We start from the raw sequence: 13,241 nt of genomic DNA, 5'->3' as shown, positions 1-13,241 counted from the left end.
AAAATAATTTTTCTTTGTCATAATTGTTATTTGTTGTATCTGTAGCTCTATCTCATTTTTATTTTTTTGGTGTAGGACAAATATATGATGGTAAACTCTGTGGTGTTTGATATTTCACAGTAAGTGCTCTGCAAGGGCCTCATTTTCTTTGTCTAAATAAAATCACAACTTTCCAGCAAAAATTATTACTCTTACTACATTTCAAAGCCACAGAAGCAGAAGAAATGTGTTTCTAAGCAACATCAGCAGTTTAAAGCACTGCAAAAACTCAAGAATGTGTTTATAATATATTCTATTTCCTTCAAAGAACTAGAAAAAGCAAGACCAAGTTAATTCCCAACATATATCTTAACTTCCTATTTTGTTCCAAAGGCTTATGGCTTTCCCATCTCTTTGTAGATATTAGGTTAACACATAGAAATGATAATTTAAAAGATAAAGAATATAACTTTGTACATTACAGAGCACATTTACAACTCTTTGGTGCAGGTGTATATATTTTCTAATAAAATCTTGTAAAGATTTTAAGTACGTGAAGCAGCCTAATCTTTATTTACTAGCAAAATATTTACTTCCCATTTTAAAAGCAGTATAAAGTAACAAAGTAATAATATTGTCTGGGTAAGGGAAGGAAATCAGCTGAAGGGATCTTATTAGTTTTAATTCAGGCAGTGAATAGAGAGGAAAGAGCATATTAGAAATCTTTCTTYGAGCTGGTGACATCGCATATGAGGAAGCAGGATTATTTCATCTATGATTAAAGGGACACATTTATTCAGTGAATTCATTGGAATTACACCAAGAATCTTCCTTCGGGAATAATTTTACCTGGTGGTGCAGATCATTCTCTGGTATAAATCCCCCAGGCTACTTTGACTTGATTTATGACCCTTAGGAATGAGGCCCATCGTTCCAAAAGAGCAAAATTTTCGTTTTTCAAGAAGAACTGCCAAGAAAAGCAAAGGAATCTTAATTGTAGCACTTGATGAATTCATATTTTCTCTAAATTTATTTMTACAGTCAATCCTTTTAAAATAAACATTTTCTGAAGGCCTAAAGAATGTCATACATATTTTAAACTGTATCCTACTACATACCATACAGTGCAATAAATTAATGTATTTCCCCAGGAAAAAAAAGCTCTTTGACCTTAAGGCAGATTCATTGCTATCAAATCCCTGCACATCCAGAGGACTCATCCACACAAGGTGTGTTGAATAAGCAGGCAGGTTTAACAAGATGGTCCATGGTTCACCTGCCCAGAGCACACCCAGAGCCAAAGACAGCAGCTCTGTAAATAACCCCATTACCCAAATGAGCATCCATGCCATTTGGCCTGGGCCTGGCTCCTGGCTGCTCGATTCCAGGACAATTTGCACTCTCTAAAGAGGATCATGAGCAGAGTAAATGAAGAAATAAATTAGGAAAACTATGAGGTGTGCTGTCCCTCGGCTCACTTGTGTTCACTCCGTAACGTGAGGGAGCCGTGGTCGTGGGGGGATCACACTGGTCAGTCCAAATGCTGAACTTGCCCGTGGCATCAGTGGAAAAACAGAAACATGAGCAGCTCTSCTCATGCACAGAAATMAYCAAAACAAYTTAGCTGGCTTGCTAAAGGTGGCARCTCACCTCTTTTGTCTTAAAAKCAGGTCAAGGTGCCAGGCTCAGATGCAGATGATACAAATCCTCCTTAGGCAACTAAAAATACCCTTTTTTTTCCCCCTCTCCAAATGGAAGTAATTTAAATTCAAACCTGCAGAATTTTTGACTGTTTATCTCTTCTTGGTTTTATCTTTCAAAGTTCTGGTCTTTAATACATATCACAGGAAGACTCCAACTYTTTATCTGTTGCTCCATGGCATTTTAAGCACTGCCATTGTGGAAACTGATACGGGCACAGATGAAGCAAATGGCTCATCTCAAACAGAAACTGCAGTGCATGAGGACAGTCTGAAACARAGTTACCTTTGATTTTGCATTAAGGCCATAACTGATTTATATGTAAAACCTATGCTTTTTCTCCCTGTTGGATAACCTGCTCTTTCACCATTTGTGCAAGTCTTGCATGTGCARTAAAGATTTTTTGGCAATAGTTTAGAGGCTTCCTCCCCCACGACTTCTTATGAACTCCATCTGGCCAGAATGAAAGAATCTAAGTTGAGCAGTACATCAAATCCCCAAGTGATATACTCCTAAATCCATTGTTTCTCGTAATGTTTCAAAGAATTACGTTTGAGTATGGAAATTCAGGGCTTAGTAATATATTGATAATTAACACAGCAGATGTTGTATAAGTGTAAGCTGCAATAGCATTTCTGTCTGAAARGGAAATAAGTATATTAAGCAAGAATAGAAACATTTTAGTGGCACTATTTTAGGCATTTTTAGATAGTTTAGTCTTATAAATAGCTGATTTCATGTCTGAAATGAAAATACCCAGCAGTCCTCAAAATTTGCTCTTTGAGATAGGTTGTTTTTTTTGTTTTTTTTCCCCTGTCTTATTTCATTCAAGTTTAAAATGAATCCATATTTTCTGTGATTTATTGGGTAACATTGTAAGAAAGGCAAGACAGTAACCTCGGGCGAACCATATGCAGTGAGCAGGTTCCAGAGACATTTTATTGCTTTCTACCAGTGGTAGGTTAGCACTGGCAGGCTTCCCCCTGAATAGGTTACAGCCGCTATCAGATACATCTGTTCAGCATTTTACTGCGAAGGGAATGCATTGCCAGAACAATGCTGAACTTGGATTGCCCATTTCCTGAGATTACTGCCCTCAAAAAGTTCACATGAAGCCTTTGTCTCTGTAATTTTAACATCTGACTAATGCAATCTGAAGCAATATTTTAATTTTGTACATTATTTGTAAACTTCTGCAGAAAATATAACTGTAATTAGTGTAATCACTGTCATCTGCTAGCAGGGAAAAGAGAACCAGAAATAATTTATGCTGGTTTATTTGTGGGTTTTTTCTTGGTCCTATTTTAATGGGGAAAACCTACTTTACTGTGCTCTCATCTTGCCTGTTAGGTCTTTTTATCCTTTTCTTTTGGAGAAATCCTTCAGATTTTATACTATAAAAGATTTTATAGCATTATTTTCAATAATGCTTTTACAGGGGTTTTATTTTGCAACTGACAGCCTTAATAGAGACTTTCTGCTCTGTTTCCAAAAAACAAGCCTGTGGAACCCTATAACATACACCCCAGACAGTTCTCAGGTCCTGAGACAACAAAAAAAAAAAAATCACAATACAGGCAATTATAACATTAAAAAGTAATCTGTTTGTCTTCCTGAATGTTAATGTTGTCCAATATCTATAGATGATCAAAACAAGAAGAGGTTGCCCYGAGGTGTGATGGAGGTGAAGTTTGTAACTTATCAGAACGACAAAAATCATCTCTGGAACACGTCCTGTCACTGCCTTTTGTTTGTTTTCTTCCTGCAGCTTCTGTGGCACAACAGGAAAGTGCTGAGCCCTGAATTCATGGCTCAAATCCTTTATTTAACACTCACAKTAATTTCCCCAAAATCATCTCTGCGAATCATCGGTAAATCTCTTTTTTTGGCCTTGTGGCACAAGATCTCACATCAGCTGATCAGCTGTAGCTGACAGTGAGCGTGCACTCAGCAGCACAAGCTCAACCTTGTCACTGGCCATGGCTGGGGATGATGCCTCAGGGTTTTAACTTCTGTATTTTTCACGTATCTGTAATCCTGTAATTCTTTAGCGTACAGTGATGAGCTCCTGTTCTTCCATTTTTGACAAAACAGTTCCTCTCCAGGCCCCAAACTCAAGGACACCCCACTGTCTCAGGGCCCAAGAGATGGAAACAACAGTGAATTGGGGGAGCAAACTTGGAGTAAACAACTTTATTACTGAAGCTGTARTTAGAGGATTAAACCCCGAAATGCAAATGGCCAAAACTTACAGAATATTAAAAACCTGTGACCCATTGTCCATTTTGGGTGCCGCCCCTGGGTGGGCTGTGACTGCCCTGAATGTACCTGAAGGCCCTTCAATAAATAGAACTGCTTTCTATTATCTTAATTTTGTCTGGCCTCTCTTTTAGGTAAACTGGATTTAGGGATACGGAGGTGTGGAGATTTGTACCTACCAGRGCTTTGCTGCTGGCAATGCCCTGCACATGGCAAATCATTAAATCTTTCCTTCCCCTGTGCCATCTGCCCTGCACTGCTCAGTGTCAGCTGCAGCTTGCTGAGGGTGCCCTGGAYGTCACAGTGCCACCAATAAGGACATTTAGGGACCTTGAGGGACAGCACTCCTCACCAGCCTCAGCCCRGACACAGACACTGACCAATTCTCTGGCTGCATCCCCCAGAAAATGAGCAAAATGATCAGAAAATGGGATAAAAACCAGCTGAAGGATGATCAAAGCAACAATCTTACTTTCATATTTCTGCCTTAATCCTGTGTCCAAACAGAAGTGAACTGGTGACTGGAGCGGATGAAAAATTACTTGTAGGTAAGGTTGAGTCATTTTTCAAGGCACAATACACTTGTTTCAGCAGTGTTTTCAATGTTAAATTTAACACTGGAGGACAAGTAGCTCCACTCATTTTTATAGAGATGAGAGAATATTTTTATGTTCCTGTCTCCATCAGAGACTGAACATGGCACATACATTTTTTATCTCTTGTTATTCCTCTTTATACCAGGTTTTTTTGGAAGGAAGGGGAATATATGACCTGGCATGAAATACAAAAATTATCTATTATTAGAAGTATTCCTTATTAATACCACTKTTAATAGTCAAGGCTGCGAGGTTTGATGAAGACAGTTTTTACTGGGCTTTCAGAGATACAAGAAGGATCATAGCTATAGTTCGTGTAGGTGAAACATCTTTCATTCCTACCAAAAATTTCCAGCTCACTCTGCTTTTGATGAAATTTTTGTGACCCAAAGATTCAGCCATTCCATAATAACTCCAATTAAGCATAAACTCTTCTCAAAAATATTCTGTTGGCCAAGATGTATGTGTGTGATGATGTGTATCTGCTGAGACAGCTGACAGAGTTTCCATAGTGCTTAGAAATTAAGCYTGAAGTTTACAACCCCTCAAACTCTCAAAAACCAGGCACAAGCTACTTTCTGAAACAGAAAAAATATGTTGAGCAAAGCTTTCTCTTCCAATTTCACCTTTATAATGTAAACAGGAAGCCAAAAGAATTTCATCTGAATTCTACACTCGATTTTTAACTTGCCACTTTCCTCTTCTTACTATAMAAAATTTCTCAAAATTACCCAGAACTAATGTATAGAGAACACTCGCTTTTAAATACATTATTCTTTGTTCTTTTATAATAATATATAGAAATAGTAACATTTTTGTGCTAAATAATTTTTTTTTATTTCCATGGGCCCCTTGAGAAGCAAAATAGAAAAATGTTACCTGGTGTATTTAGTGCAATTTTCCAATAATAGCAGTCATTAAATTAAACAAAGGACAGGGTCCAGAAAGTTACCAAGATTATGATGGCAGAAACATCCAATTGTTTTCTTTATGGAAATAAATATGCCTGAAATCAATATGCATTATCCTAATGTTATGAAGTAGCTGAGATGACCATTTAATTTTATATAAAAAGTGTGGGTTTTTTTCTATCAGGTATATAAATATAACCCTCTGAATCACAGAAGTCAATGTCTGTTTTATCACTGCCCCTGTATCTTAGGGCAGAGCAGCTCACAGTCATAAAACTGGGATGAAAACCAGACCCTGCGCCACTCTGAGCTACACAGCTGTTCACGAGCCAAGGGACAGTGACACTGTCCTGCTGCCACACATTCGATGGGAGCAGTAAAACAGAGAGGTTTACCCTAAATCCAAACCACTGAAACCCAAGAAGTGACTAAAGCCTAAAAGAAACTAACCCAAAAAGCTTCATAATGTAACAAAATATGGTACTAGGATGGCTGAAATTACATTTGTAATTCGTGTGCATTGATTCATACTGAAAAAATACAAATGTGCTGCAAACTGGTTGCAAATCATGAAAATTGTACCTGTTTTTTGCTTGTTTTGTAGGAAATTTTCAGTATCATGAGCTGAAAAGACTCCACAGCAGCAAAAGACTATTTGGCAATAGCACACACTAAATTTTAGGTTTAAATGCCTGATTTGTTGAAAGTTCGTCTTGTGTGTTGAGGAAGGAAGTAATAAATTCTATTTATGACCAGGCATGGACCTAGAATCCTATAGGGCAGTCTGATTTATCATATATATTTTTGATTTTCTTCTTCTCATAAACAGTGATTATCTTAATGTTAAGCAGAACACTTTGTGAGTGAAACATATCAACGGATGGGAGGCTTCTCTAATCTCAGCCCCTGGACAAGCTGTTAATAGATGCTCAAATCTCTCTGCAGCTACATTTACCTTCCCCTGCTAAGTATAAACCTGTTTGGTATTCACTGCAGCTGGTGTTACTAGAATGATGCTAATGATAGTTTATCTGCTTCCCACTCTTGCATAGCTCAATCCCTATATTTAAATCAGCAATGCCAAAAAGAAAATTATACAATATATCCCTGATCTAAAGTTAATCTTCAGTTCTGGCATCACCCACCTGAATATGGGAAAATATTCCACCCTTTGGCAGACGCAAGTGCTGTCATAAACTCTCATATAGCTGCCTTCATTATTTTTTCAGTCATTGGCTTTTATTCCACAACAAAAATTTCTTCTGTTTGTGCAAATAAGAGGTTGGTTTTGTTGCTTTTCGTTCCCCTCCTCTTTGAYAGTAAAACCAGCTTGTTGCTTTATACAGTATATTGCTTACAGTAATTTGATATTCATAATTAATTTCAACAACTCCGAACATTCTCATGAACTCCAGAACCATTAAATATTCATTGAAAATTGCCCTCTGCTTCTTCCAGCTCAGTTTTTTCTACATTCAGTCTTCTCTCACTTCTAAAAAAAACAGAATTTTCTCACCAACCTGAATGCCCAGCCACTGACAGGGATCTTCCTGCAACAGAGTCCTTCTCCAGCATCAACCAGCTCTACACCATTGAATAGTAAATTTAAAAAAAAAAAAAAAAAAAAAAAAAAAAAAAAAAAAAAAAAAAAAAAAAAAAAAAAAAAAAAAAAGAGTTGTTTGACATGAAAATGGACTTTCATGTTAACTTTGGTGAGAGACAAAATGATTACAACAATGTAGTGAAACTACAATCAGTATTGATGTAGCATATGGATAGCTACTAAATCTAGATAGAAAACTTGAATTTTCTTTTTTTTTCTATACATCTATGCTCATGAACGAGCACAGTTTAGCTTTGAAAAATTACTCCAGATCCAAGGAAGGTTCAAGTGGAATAGTGGTCCATGCTGAAATTGATTTGGTTTTATCAAAGCTAATGCCATCACTACAGAATAAAGACACAGAGGGAGTGAATAGAGACCTAGTTTTCTAGGCTTCTGATTCTTCACAATGTAAAAAAGTGCCCTGAAATCTTCAGGCAACTTGGAATTTCTCACCTTTACCTGTGGAGTGCCACTCCAGGTCCAGGATATCACAGAGCTGAACCATTCGAGTGTGAAGAAATGTTTGAARGACGGCTGCGCTTCAGAACCAGAAACTTCCTCTGTTCCATCTTGTGCYAAACACAGTGCAGAACCCAAAATCTTCCACAAAATGGGACTGCCTCAACACCCAGCTTGAAGAATGAGGCCAATATCCAAATTATTAAAACAGTGGAAAAAGAGATGTGTTCTCAATCCAAATTGTTGGATCAGAGAAATCATTGTCAATCCTTTTCTCGATGAAATCCAGACCCACCTGGCAGTGCCACACCTCCTGTGCAAACATCCACGGAGAGATGGGTGCATCATCAGCACTGCACCACTGATAGGACCAGGAGCCTAAAAAAGAGAATTTAATTCATGAGAAATGGTACAAATCTGTTATAAAAGTGCTAAAGGTATTTCTCCACAATATAAACCCAACAAATGTTACATACCCTATCAGGTAACTAATGTTACCATTATTTATGCCTGTAAGGTTCCTAAAATTAAAATATTTAAAAAATCAAAGAAGCTTGTGCCATTTACAACTGTCATTTTTGTGTAATCTTCCTGCATTCTATTTCAGTCTCAAAGTTGATTACATCCTCAACATACAAGGAATCTGCAAAGTTACAGCACACAAATTATTTCAAAAAGACAAATTTAAATACATATTTCCATATATATATTTATAGTATAGCAGTTTAGCAAAGTTTTGCTCATTCAACTTGCTGAAATGAATAATATTTGGTAATGCAGTGAAAAAAAAAAGTCACCACCAGGATTGATGACTGTGAAAAAAAGGCAAACAAATAAATATTTGCATCCATACCAGTAAATTTTCATGACAATTTTGCAAGGCTGCATTATGTAGAAATATTAAAACAATTTGTAGTAAATCAATTTCCTGCTCTTCCCATTAAATTAAAGTTGACTGAAGCCAAATATTTTCTTGACTTACACATAGTGACATACTGGACGACARGGATTTCATATTTTTTTTATATCTACACCACCATGTATCTTCACTATTTCTCCATGGTTACTATTGCCTAAGTGTGAAACTTGTGTTAAAAAAAAAAAGAGAATTAGATGTGGATAATGAGCCATAAAGAGAAAGGAAATGAAAATCTGTTTCTTTGTTGTGTATCTGGACTCCAGCAAACTTGAGCAATATAGTTTTTCTAACACTAATTCCTGACTATTCTTGCTGACTTTCAAATTTCCATCTCTCTTCTCAACTATGGTATAGCACCACATGTTAAATTTAAAATTATTTGGTTTCATCTAACAGTGGAGAAATATTAATTTGTCTCCACTTTAAATTTCACCTTCTGTAAGTTCTGGTACCTGTTTTTGGAAAAACTTTTAAATTCTATTTTAAATATCCAATCTTGCTTAGCCCTAACTAAATAATTGAAGTTGAATATGACAAAGCTCATGGTAAGCATCAATTTAACAAAAAAAAAAAAAGTAGAAAAAATACAAATTTATGCAAGGATGTAGAGTATCAAACACTTTGTCATGAAAACGTATCCTTTGAATGACATTTGGAGTCTGGGATTCCAGCCAGAAGGAAAAGGCTTTTAGGTTATGTTGTTTCAAGATCAAAAGATCAAAAAGTTTTTTTTTATAATTTATCAAGTGAGAGCCAACAGATTTACAGCATGTTTTTTCTTGTCCTTTCAACCTTCAAGTAAATATTGGGCCAGAACACAACAGGAACAGTCTGGGAAAAAAAATATGTATAATGTAATAAATATATTATAGATACAAAAATAATTTATAATATTTATTTTACTTACTATAGTATTTATTTTTATTATAAAATACTGATTTAAATAGTAGCTCAAACACACATATAATTGATCATATTTCTATTCAGAGAGGCATCTTTAGGAGTGCTAATACAGCTAAGTATGTGGGGATAATTAATTTTATGTTRTACAACATTTTTTTCATCTTGAAAATGCCAACATGAAAAATAAAATATAAAGTGCAGATGCATAAAATTCAAGTCTACTTTTGTGGTTTGAATGAACTGGACCTACATATMCTTTTTACTTTCACACATTATTAATTCATGTGGTTATGCTCAATGCAAGTGAAACACAAATGGAATTTAAGATCTTTATTCTGTTGTTTCCAAGATAACTCAGAAATCCATGCGAGCAGAGAAGAATGAGGACTTTATGATTTTTGGGAGTCTGTTTGCACACAAAATTTGTTCCTTAGCAGACTGAGGACTCTGTTCAAGGTTTATATTCCTTCACCCAACATTTTATATATTCACCTGTGCTAAGTTTGACCTTCTGTCTCGAAGGTTAGACTGTCTTGACAGTGGAGAAATCATCAGCTAACAAGATCAAACTTCTTTTTAGAAAAAATAGCAATGTCAAGAGAAGTCTTGGCATTAAAACAAAAAAAAAAATAGTTAGTGGAGTAACGCTATTTTTAATAATTACAAGAGCTTTCAAAATGACAATAATAACTAGGCTGGAAAGAAAAAACTGAAACAAGTAACACAAGTAAAAAAACYGAAACAAGTAACACAAGTAAATTTTTTATCCATGCCTGTATATTTTAAAATTAGATGCTGATATGAAAAATAAGTTCACAGTGAAGATAATTATGAGAGGTTTTTAAGCTTTAAGCCTACACACGGATGTTTGGAAAAGATTTCTCTCGGCAGCACTGTCCTTACCTAGACAGCAGGCTCCAATTCTYCATCATCATTTATGGTAGTGAAATCCCTACCAGTACTTTTCTGCCTTAAATATATGTGTGTAGAAGAAAACACCAGCATATCTGAAATTTTAATTTAGTGAAACAGATTAGCAAATTTGTGGCAGATGATGACATCAAGCTGGCTTGCTAATGGCACAGTTAGCCCAYGAGATGAAACTTGAAGGAAAAAAAAAACCTAAAAACTTCACTATAAAGAATCACATCCTGCCTTCTTATGTTTCATTTGAACTTTGTTATCTGACACTTCTCTGCATTACTGGGGAAAAAAAAAAAAAAAACCAAACCCAACAAAATAGAATTACCAAAGCCCTTYCAGACCTTGTTAGGTTTTTAAAATGTCATTCTAAAGGGTAAAAGGCAAACAGTGCTATTGACTTGTGAATGTGGTGCTCTCTGTCTTTGTTGCATCATTTGTAGTCTTAGTTACAGTTCCTCTCATAGCTGCATTCTGTATAAACTCAAAATAAGTGAGAGATACACTCACTGTACCTAAAAATAGTCACAGTCTGAATCAGAGACTGATTCTGTGCTTGCTCTTTTCATGGACAAGTGGATGAATCAAACATAGTGGTAAAATAGACTGGGGACAGATAGACAGCCAAGGAGCTACCTATAAATGTAGAAAATACCTACTCATGTTAAATTTTTAAAAAATTGCCATTTAAAAAAAATGTTAAGTTCCATAATGTTAAAAATAAATCACTGTTCTTCCACAGGTAATTGTTTAGGGTTTTTTTTCCCACTTATTTTCTAATATTGGAATGTGTATTTTGAGTATTGTAGAAGGTTTTTTTAAAAAAAAGAAAAAAACATCACCAGTAAGAATTCTTTGGAATTTCCTTTCCATTTAAAAGATATTAACACACACACAAACAAACAAACAAAAAAAAAAATCACAACTTGATATTTGGCCTGGGAATTCTGTGAAAAARTTGAGAAGTCTAGTAGGTCTTCTCACTTACTCTTTTATTAAGGTAATGTTCTACTTTTTACTCCTACATTTTGCTYCTTCTTTTCTTTTTCAAGGTTCAATTTATCCAAAACATTAACTGTGTCTTTGAGTGTCTGAACTTTTCAGAAGGGTCCAGAGATGGATGAAGCATCTAGATCTAAATCCCCATCAAATAGGTTGCAATAGTCAGGTGTCTAAAATTCTARCAGAAATATACATGAAGCAGCTGAGGAGTGCTTGAGGCTCACTGGAGACCTAATTTAATTCGGAATTTCTATTCGAGCAAATTTTATAGAGAATAAGCGACCAGGCAGGATCTTTCATCGAGTTAGAATCTGACTCCATTTGCCAGGTACTTACCTTTGTGAAGAAAGTAAGAAAAATATCTGTAAAGAGGCTCTGAAACATCAGATTTAGCCAAAGAACACTGGTCGGAGAGCAGGAAAACACGTGCCATGGATTATAGAGGAAGCACTTGCAGATTTTAAGTCTCGAAATGTAGGTCCAATCTTGGAAAGTGAAGGTCTGCAAAAAAAGCACATAAAAGCTACTTTTATTTGTACGGATTCTGGACTTTATCCTGCTGYGCTGGCAGCTTAGGGTATGACATGCTCCCTCCCAAAACAGCTGTTAATTTGCTTCACTTTTCCTCTTCCTGATGAAGAAAGTAGATTTCTTTCAYGAAATAAAACCAAAACAACCCAACYCTGTGGAGGCTGMTATRGATTGCCTCTGACAATTCAGCTAGGATTTGCCCAGTTAGGTGAATGAAGGTAGGTCCTTAACCTCCTACTCTAATTTTSGAACCTTTTGGATGACCTGTGATTTCTTGTGTTAGCATTATACTTCACTGGCTTCAACACCTAGGCAAGAGTTTTCTCACTTATGGGGTTCGGGGTTTGGGGTTTTTTTGGTTGTTTTGTTTTTTTGGGGGTTTTTTGTTTTGGGTTTTTTTTGTTTGTTTGTTTGTTTGTTTGTTTGTTTTGTTTTTTTTTTTAATTGGTTTTGTTTTGTGCAGCTGCTGAAGCCTTGCCCAAAATCTTTGTCTAAGGTGATAAAGAGGGAAAGGACAAGTCTTAAAATAAACTTAAATAAGATCAGGGGAGATACTTACTTTGAAACATGGATACATCAAGTCATAACCATTTACTGAGATTCTTATGGTATTTTTAATCTCCACAGGCTAATAAAATTAAACCCTGAATTTCTGTTGGCACAAGATCCAGCAGTAAAAATAACACTGTACATTGAAGTGTCCTTCCTCCTTTTTTACAGATTATAAAGGGGGAAGGGAGGGAACCCTAGTTCTTTAAAGGGAATTACAGAGTTTAAAAACCTAACTCAAACAAACCAGATCTCCAGAGCAGCARCTTCCTCTGGCTGCTTGTCAAAAACCTGAGCAGCTACACAAGGTCAAAATAGTGTGGTAGGAAGGGATTTACTTTTTTGTGTGTGTATATAGGATTGGATGTTAAGTTCAAGGTCCAAACTTTTTCATTTACATCTGCAGTACCTCTGGCAAAGAAAACAACATGTTCTTTTTCAGAATTTATATGACCATGTAGATACATTTCAATAAACTAGTGTTTACAAGCAGGCTGTAAAATACTAAGAAAACAATGTTAATAACTGTCCAGGTATCAGATTCTGTATTAAATCCTTAGTTATTACAGCTTGCTGTGGAAACACAGAAATTTAAGTGTTGAGCATTAAACAGTTCGTGGCATGCTGTAAATTTCAGATGCATTTATATTGTACAGTACTGAGCAAATCATAACCTGAAAGTCAGCTTCATTTGGGCAATGTGGACTTTAGTAGGAGAAAAAYAGTTCAAGCATGTGTGTCTTCCAATTTTATAGGGAATTTAAGGGATTGTTTAACTTGAATGAAAAGCAGCTTCTAATGAAATTTGAGCTGTAGCATGAAGCAAAGATCACAAGCAATAGTTGAGCTGACTAAGCACTTAGTAAACCTCTAACTTTCTCAGTTTTATGAACAGTTTAAATATG

The 13,241-nt window shown here is 35.8% G+C and overlaps 1 long non-coding RNA gene across 1 annotated transcript; it reads right to left on the bottom strand.

Moving 5' to 3' along the window:
• Positions 1 to 505: 505 nt before the first annotated feature.
• LOC130581244 (uncharacterized) lies at positions 506 to 7,676 on the bottom strand. Its single transcript, XR_008966203.1, has 3 exons — positions 7,512 to 7,676; positions 6,967 to 7,030; positions 506 to 946 (listed from the first exon to the last, which is right to left on the bottom strand). It is a non-coding gene; the product is annotated as an uncharacterized LOC130581244 (long non-coding RNA).
• Between the last annotated feature and the right edge of the window lie 5,565 nt (positions 7,677 to 13,241).

This window comes from Malurus melanocephalus, unplaced genomic scaffold, assembly GCF_030028575.1.
Source record: "Malurus melanocephalus ecotype Western Australia unplaced genomic scaffold, MMel_1.1 scaffold_396, whole genome shotgun sequence".
Taxonomy (NCBI): domain Eukaryota; kingdom Metazoa; phylum Chordata; class Aves; order Passeriformes; family Maluridae; genus Malurus; species Malurus melanocephalus.
The sequence above is the reverse complement of the archived record's forward strand: the minus strand, read 5'-3'. Positions and strand labels throughout refer to the sequence as shown.